Below are 9436 nucleotides of genomic sequence, written 5' to 3' on the forward strand. Positions count from 1 at the left end.
AACCATCCATATGCACTCTCCACGAGCTTTTGGAATATTCCAATTAATTTCTAAGAATGAATTAATATTCAAGCTCTTTAATTAGTTACCAAAATAATTTCTAATTATCTATTAATTCTTTAATAAATTAATAAATTTTCTCCATTTCCTTAATGTTATGTGTGTCATGGGGCCAACCCAAAAGGACATTGTTATTATTACATATATAAACAAAGAAGTTAATGACCTTGGATGTTATTTCCAACAGTCTCTCAATTGTACAAGTCGTTAACTTTTCATGATCTTAATATTTCACTAACATTCAACAGAGAGTAGTCATCTAATGCAACTGTCAAACTTTGATCATATTCAAAATTTAGTCCTTAAACAAGTGATAAAATATTCCTTTGTTCTAGATCTCCCTATGAACAAGAGACATGGATAGTGGTTAATGTCATACCCCCGAAACCAGACGGCGGAAACGTCCGGGGGCTCGCGTGACTTAAATTGAATATCATCACAATGAATATACATGAATCATAACATAAACATCACCATGCATCAATACATTACAACTGATATTGTTTACATCCAGTACATTGTTTTAAATATTACACATTCATAACATAAATTGTTTGAGAGTTTTCAAAAACATAACATCCTAACATTACTTGATATTACCCTTCCACTTACCTGTTACCTGAGAATACAAGTTATTTTGGAAAACGTCAACATATGTAATGTTGGTGAGTTCATAAGCAATGTTGTGATAAAAATGATTTGTGTAGTTTGTAAAACCCAGAAAATCCGATATTTTCTGAAAAGACAATAGTTTATCAAAGTGTGAAGATCCATAAGTTGATGCATGAATGATTCCATAACGTGTATAAAAAGGGAGTTTTGTATTACAATTATTTAGATTACGAGCGAGTGTTGTTGAATTCCCCAAAAAACCCGATGTTTTCCGATGACGAAAGATATACTTGATTACTAATTTATATACCGCCACAACGAATGATTTTTTATTACTCTTCCTTGATTACTCGGGTGGTATCGGAGATTATCAATTCTAGTGAGTCGTTATAACTATGCCTGATAATGACTGGTTATAACTACCAACTACAAACGACCCTTAGAGGTGCCGTTCGTTATTACTTACTTAATCCAAACCACCTTGATTACTATTGATTAACGACCCGAGTCTGTTTACTTTGATTACTCACAAGCCTTAGCAAACGAGAGAAGAGGAGTATGAAGTCCTACCACTTTCGTGAGTTACTTTAGGCTGTCGGGGATGCGAAGAACACGTTGGCCCATCTCGCATTTGATTACTTTGACCTTACTAGCAATACTAATGGACTACTAGGGCCCAATAGCACATAAAAGCCATTGAAGGTCCCTTTATATGGAATTGGGTCATAGGAGGCCCAATAACATATAATCATTTTCCCTTGGGCCCCAAAGATCATGTTAATGGATTTGCAAGGTCCAACAAGCATGATTTGAAACTTTCAAGCCCAAGTGTCGAATGTTTACTTTTCTTAGGTATCGCATAACTACTAGAGGGTTCGATTGAACGATTGTTGTTTTTGTATCGACTCGAGACCGGTGGATTTGCTTACAACGATATTTGGATTTATGCGTGTATTCATCTTACAATTTTTCGTAAGTCGTAGTTAGTATTTTTGGCTCGATACTCTTTAAATAAATTAATTTACTTAGAAATAGTGGTCTGACCTTTTCAACCCCTTTCTTTTATAAAAATAACAATTTTAATCCTTTATATAAAAGAAAAGACATTTTAAGCCCTTAAAACATTTTCTTGACACTTTTGCATCATAGACTTGTTTAAATGATATTTTTGACTCAAGACTTATACTTTGGCAGTTTCAGCCCTTCCAGAATAGTATTTTTCGGTTAAACCCCAACTTTTTGCAATTTTTACAATTTTTGCCCAAAATCTAAAAACTTTACATTTTTGATCCTTTTTGAAAAGGAAAAGCATTTTTAACCCTTGAAATAGTTTTGTTACACTTTTTATCCCCTCTTTAGAAGAAATTACCACTTCAGCCCCTTTAAATGTCATATTTTTGCAACTTTGGGTTTATTGGGCCGAAAAGCCCAAAATTTAGCCCATTAAGCTAATATTTACATTTTAAGTCCTTTGGAGGTTATAATGTTCATAAAAACAATTATTGTAACTGTTTTGACTGTTTTGACCTTTAAGAAATCGTGATTTGGCAATTTTTAACCCAACTTTTGTATTTTTGACAATTTAAGCCCAAAAATGAGTTTTGTGGTGAAATATTTTTATCACAATCTTATAAGTTATTATTCTTGACTTGTTTAGTGTAAATAACTTAGATTATGTTCGATTTCCTTATTATGTCATAGATCTCGAGATATCTTCCCTTGTGGTTACATGTTCATCACAAAAACACATAAAATCACACATACATGCATAAAAACATACATAGCATACACATACACATACATATAGATCTACACATTTTCTTGTATTCTCCCCCATAAAACATATAAAAACCGAAAAGAGAGGGGTATGAAGCTCACCTTTGCTTGTTGTTTTCGATTTAGAAGGAAGAAATGAAGAAAGTTTTGATCCTAGCAAGTCTTCTTGGAAGATCTCGAACTTAGAGGCTTCTAAGATGGTGATCACGAGTTTGAATAGATTAGGAGGAGGTTTTTGATGAAATGAAGTAGTTAGATCATAGATTAAACATCAACTTACCTTAGATGATGAATTTTGTGGAATAATCTCCTTGAAAAGCCCTTAGATCTCGAAAATTTGATGAAGAATGAAGAGAGTTCTTTGAGAGTGTTTGAGTGAATGTGTGTGTATTTTTCCTTTGTGGTTCTCGGCCGAGGATAGAAAAGAAAGAGGAAGAGAAGTGAGTGAAGTGATGTGTGCATGGAAGTATGTGTTGGTGCATGGAAGACCAACATATAATAATGAGGTGGCAATCCTAAAGTCAACTCCTTCCCCCTTTGTGTTGTTGGGCCAAGAAGAGGAGAAGAAGAAGAGAGATTGGGCCCTTTAATGCTTAAGCCCATATTATGATCCAATTAGGTGATTTTTGGCCCAAAATAAATCAAGGAATGATTTTTATGATTCATTAAGGCTATACAAATTTGTTGTGGCCCAATAAGGCCCATTAAAGTTAACCTAGTTCATTTTAGGCTTATAAGGCCCAAAACATTAAGTTTCATGTATATGGGTCCAATTAGGGCCCATTTGAGAGTTCTATGTTCAAGATAGTTAAATTGGAAGCTTATTGGTCCATTAGGCCCAATAAGGAAATCCTAGTCCAAAATGGACTTAAACCGGGATTTCTAGGGCTTCCAATTCTTTGTTGACTATTTGTAGTGCTTGAATAAAGTGTTGGATTAAAGTTTTGTTGTTATTGAATAAGCATCATGCATGCTTTCGCATTGTTGGTTTACAAATGTTATCATTGTTGTTGTTACAAGGCGTCAAAATTCCTAGTTGTGACATCATCCCACCGTTAGAGGGAATTTCGTCCCGAAATTCTTTTGAAAGCTAGATTTGAGAATGCGAGAATAGGTGAGGGTACTTCTGCTTCATTTGATCTTCGCGTTTCCATGTGAATTCTGGTCCGCGTCGCGCGTTCCATCGAACCTTCACAATCGGAATGTGGCTCTGCTTAGTACGCTTCACCTCCCTATCCATGATTTCAACTGGTTCCTCAATGAACAGGAGATTCTCGTTGATTTCGACTTCTTCTAATGGAATAACGAGAGTCTCATCGGATAAGCACTTTTTCAAATTGGAAATGTGGAACACGGGGTGTACACTAGTGAGCTCAGCGGGTAGCTGCAGTCTATACGCCACTGGACCGATTCGGGCAAGAATCTCGAAGGGTCCAATGTATCGAGGGTTCAGTTTTCCCCGCTTTCCAAAACGAATCACTCCTTTCCAAGGAGAGACTTTTAGTAACACCCTATCTCCGACTCTGAATTCCAAGGGCTTCCGTCAATGCTTCAAAAGGAGCGACTTTGATGCTCGAGTGATAGCTGTTGTTGTATGAGAACTCGATCAAAGGCAAGTGGGTATTCCATGATTTTCCAAAATCTATCACACACGCGCGAAGCATATCTTCTAGTGTTTGAATGGTTCGCTCGCTTTGACCATCCGTTTGTGGGTGGTAGGCAGTGCTCATGTCAAGTTGTGTTCATATAGCTTTCTGAAGCGATTGCCAAAAGCGTGACGTAAACTTACTATCTCTATCTGAGATGATAGATACGGGCACTCCATGGAGTCTCACGATTTCTTTGATGTAGATTCTTGTCAGGCGCTCCATCTTGTATGATTCTTTTATTGGTAGGAAATGACCGGATTTTGTTAATCTATCAACTATTACCCATATGGTATCCAAACCATCCGTCGGCTTGGGTAGTTTGGTCACAAAATCTATGGTAATCCTTTCCCATTTGCACTCGGGAATTACTGGTTGCTGTAGTAATCCGGAGGGATTATGATATTCCACCTTTACTTTAGCACATGTGAGGCACTTGCTAACGTAAGTGGCAATCTCTGCCTTCATGTCAGGCCACCAATAATGTTGCTTAACATCCAAGTACATTTTGTCTGAACCCGGATGGATGGAGTATCGCGTCTTGTGGGCTTCGTTCATGACTACTTCTCTGAATCCCCCAAGTTTAGGGACCCCAATGCGGTTCATGAAGTAATTTGTTCCGTCTTCCTTCACTTCAAAGTCCTTCTCCATTCCACGCAACGCTTAGCTTGTTTTGTTTTCTGCCTTCATGGCATCGAACTGGGCTGCCCTGATTTGAGAGCTTAGGTGGGATTGAATGGTTATGGAGAGAGTCTTCAAACGACGATTCGAGTATTCTTTCTGACTCAAGGCATCAACTACCACGTTAGCCTTTCCTGGGTGGTAATTAATTTCAAACTCATAGTCGTTCAGCAGCTCAACCCATCTTCGTTGCCTCATGTTCAACTCCTTTTGGTTCAAAATGTGTTGGAGACTCTTGTAGTCGGTGAAGATGGTGCACTTAGTACCATAAAGGTAGTGCCTCCAAATCTTCAGGGCGAAGACCACTGCCCCCAGTTCCAGATCATGAGTGGTGTAATTTACCTCATGCGTCTTCAGTTGTCGGGACGCGTAAGCTATCACCTTTCCACGCTGCATGAGTACACAGCCTAAACCCTGATTTGACGCATCACAGTAAACTATAAAGTCTTCTGTTCCTTCTGGTAGTGACAGCACCGGCGCACTGCAGAGTGCTTGTTTCAGGGTCCGGAATGCAGCTTCTTGCTTGTCCGTCCATTCGAAGGGTACGCCCTTTTGTGTAAGCGAGGTAAGTGGCTTTGCTGTTTTGGAGAAGTTTTGAATGAATCTCCTGTAGTAGCCTGCGAGGCCCAAAAATTGGCGAATTTCGGTAGGTGTTGTTGGGATCGCCCATCCTTCGATGGCTTGGATTTTAGAAGGATCCACATGAATTCCTTCCTGACTAACAACATGTCCCAAAAAGTTCACACTACAGAGCCAAAACTCGTACTTAGAGAGTTTTGCGTATAACTTTTCGGTTCGCAGGGTTTCCAGGATTTGTCGGAGATGTCGTCCGTGTTCTTCCTCGCTTCGAGAATAGACGAGGATGTCGTCGATGAAGACGATGGCAAAGTTATCGAGGAACGGTCGGCAGATTCGATTCATTAGGTCCATGAATGCGGCAGGAGCATTCGTTAGACCGAAGGGCATTACGACAAATTCATAATGTCCGTAACGAGTTCGGAAGGCGGTTTTAGGAATATCCTCCTCCCGGACTTTGAGTTGGTGCTATCCAGATCGCAGATCTATCTTTGAGAAGTAACTATCTCCTTGGAGCTGGCCAAATAGATCGTCGATTCGCAGAAGTGGATAGCGGTTTTTGATGGTAAGCTTATTAAGTTCCCTATAGTCGATACACATCCTGAAGGTACCGTCTTTCTTCTTGACAAAGAGAACCGGAGCTCCCCAAGGTGAGAAACTGGGTCGGATGAATCCTTTGTCCAAAAGCTCGCTGAGTTGACTGGACAACTCTTGTATCTCCGCAGGAGCCAACCTGTAGGGCGATTTAGCGATGGGAGTAGCTCCTGGCACTAGATCAATTCGGAACTCGACTTGTCTTTCTGGGGGTATTCCCGGGAGATCCTCCGGAAAGATATCCGGGAAATCACAAGCCACAGGGATGTTTCGAATATTGATCTCTTCTTTGGACTTATCCACTATGTGAGCTAGAAACGTCAAGTCCTTCTTTCGTAGGTACTTTTGTGCCTTAATGCACGAGATGAGACGAAGGTTCGTGCTGGGTTTGTCTCCGTAAATAACTAGGGTTTCGTGATTTGGGAGACGAAGGCGAACGGCCTTCTCGTGACACATAATTTCAGCATGGTGGGGGCTTAACCAATCCATGCCGATAATCCCATCAAAACTCCTAATGGAAACAGGCATTAAGTTTATTTGAAAGACGTGATGATTTAAGGTCAGGGTACATCTGATGTAGATTTCCCCAGTGGATTCTGTTTTCCCATTAGCCATTTCCACCGTGAAGGTTTCATTAAGCTTCTGGGGTTGTTGTTTTAATAAGTGTTTGAATTTATTGCTCACAAAACTTCGTTCTGCCCCGGTATCAAATAGGATGCATGCATAAGTGTGGTTTAGGAGAAACGTACCGGTAACAACAGGGGGATCCTGAACCGCTTCTCCCTGACCCATAGCTAGCACCCTTCCTGTTCCTCCGTTCCCAGGGTTGTTGGTGTTGGGGTAGTTTCGGCGGATATGCCCAGTCTTTCCACATCCATAGCAGGTGGGGCTTGGTCCTGTGTTATTGCCGCTATTGTTGGTGTTGTTGTTGTTGCGGTTATTGTTGTTGTTGTTTCCTTGCTGTTGGTTCTGGGGAGGATAGGTCCTGCAATACCTTGCCGTGTGACCCTTCCGATTGCAACTGGTGCATTGCATTTCCTTGCATTCGCCATTATGATGGAGACTGCACTTGTTGCACTTTGGGAGATTCCCAGAATACTGCCTAGAAGTGCTTGGGTTAGCTGAGGCTGGAGCATGTGGTGTGGAGGGTACTTGGGTGGTTGCAGCGTTGACTTTCACTGTTTGTTGCTTCTTTGTCAACTCCGAGCCTTGTCGCCCTTTTCTCTTGTTGTTCTTTCCCTTCTTGTTGTCACTCTCCTTCTTGCCTGCAACTTCTGCTGGCTTCTCGCCCTTTTTGTTGTTGTGGTCGTACAGTTTCTTGGCCAACCTCTTGGCATTGTCGAAGGTTTCAGGATTTGCAGCGATTACATTTCCTTGAATTGGGGAGGTCAATACCCAGATGAATCGTTCGATTTTCTTTCCTTCTGACGTAATCATGCCAGGGCATAACAATGACAGCTCGCTAAACCTTGATATGTATGCATCAATGTCGGAATTTCGGACGGTGAGGTCCCACAGCTCTTGCTCCATTTTCTGAATTTCGCCTCGCGGGCAGTACTCAGCCATCAGCATTTCTTTCAACTCCGTCCATGGCATAGCGTTGGCTACGGGGAGAGTCATGGCCTCTACATGTCCATTCCACCGAGTAAGAGCTTGGTCAACGAATGTGCATGCGGCGAACTTCACTTTCACCTCCTCGGGGCATTCACATATCTCAAATATCGATTCCACTTTTTCCGTCCATCTCTTTAGGGTTATCATTCCGCCCGTGCCATTAAAGGTCTGTGGCTTGGCGTTGGTGAAGTCCTTGTAGGAACATGTTCTGGTAGGTCCGTGATTTGTTCCGTTGTTCGAACTCCCAGCCCCTTGTCCATTGACTCCACCATTGTTCCCTTGCTGGATTTGTGACATGGCTGCAGTAACTGCAGCAGATACAGCTGCTTGGAATGCAGCTGAGTTGACTTCGGGTGGGGTTGGTCCAGGGTTTCCACGAGTTGGTCGTTGAGGCATCTTTTTGTCATGGAACGGAAAAATGTTGAGTGCCTATAATTTTCGTGAGATTGTGGTCCTACAAACTAAGTGTTTTGCATGTACTTAAGTGGTTTCACAAATTAGCATACAATCATGGATATATAACACATAGCAGATCACAACATCACAATAGAACACATAAAACTTTTCATTAATATTATCCGCATTTTTGATACATGAAAATTTTGCTCAGAAGAGCATACATAAGTGGTGCAAGTTCGGCAGCGTAACGACTCTATGAGTAGTGTAATCACTTAAACATAGAGTCGATGGTACATAGCATAGATCACCTAAGCATAATACTAAAGATAGATATGACTAATCCTAACAATCCGAGATGCGCTTGCCGGTGGTAGATATGGTCATATACCGAAATATTGTGCCAACAACTGGGCCATCTCGGTCATTTCTCCAATGACTTCATCTCTTTCCTGTCCTGTTTGCACCGCGCGTGCCTCCATAGTGAATAGCTGTTGCCGCAAAGCAGCAATCTCAGCCTCCGAAGAGCGATTCTCCCTTGCGGGATTTCTCGGTTGGGCGGGGTGATCCTACTGCATCTCGTTGGTTGGTGATGTGGCAGAATCCTTGCCTGAGTCTTGTTCTTCATCCATGTCATCGTCGGTACCATCAAACTCATAGTCAGTGTCTGTGTACTCGTCGGGCCCCACTTCATGTGCTTCTGCTTGCTCTACCTCTGGCTCATCCTCGATCATCCCGTGGGCTACTAGGACCTGATGAAACTGCATGCCCTGATGTTCTCCTTCCATGTCGACTGAGAGGGGGGTATAAACTATTATTACTCCTAATATGATTTAGTTATTATGTAATTTGAACTAATGTTCTCTTCTTGGTAATAAGGGGTATGTTTTTAGGTTTACTGACCATCGAGGTTTTTCCCGAAGCATGTGATAGTTGCACTTCGGAGGAAATGTAGTTGATCAGGCTACACTCACCCCTTACTACAACCATGAACAATCCCGACTTAACTGAGATGTCAGTGTTATCTTATTTGATTTGGTATCATATTCTTTCTCCTATATCACACAAGTAAAGATGTTTTATCGTTGTGTTTTATTTGTTTTGTTCAGAGTTGTTTTAGTCCTTCTTTGGTTTATAGTTGCATATCAATGTGTGGTCAGATATGCCAGTTCACTATAAACAGAGCTCTGATACCAACCTATCACACCCCCGAAACCAGACGGCGGAAACGTCCGGGGGCTCGTGTGACTTAAATTGAATACCATCACAATGAATATACATGAATCATAACATAAACATCACCATGCATCAATACATTACAACTGATATTGTTTACATCCAGTACATTCTTTTAAATATTACACATTCATAACATAAATTGTTTGAGAGTTTTCAAAAACATAACATCCTAACATTACTTGATATTACCCTTCCGCTTACCTGTTACCTGAGACTACAAGTTATTTTGGAAAACGTCAACA

The sequence above is a fragment of the Lactuca virosa genome, chromosome 9 (genome assembly GCF_052849685.1).
Source record: "Lactuca virosa cultivar CGN04683 chromosome 9, Lactuca_virosa_CGN04683_v6, whole genome shotgun sequence".
In the NCBI taxonomy this organism is placed as follows: Eukaryota; Viridiplantae; Streptophyta; class Magnoliopsida; order Asterales; family Asteraceae; genus Lactuca; species Lactuca virosa.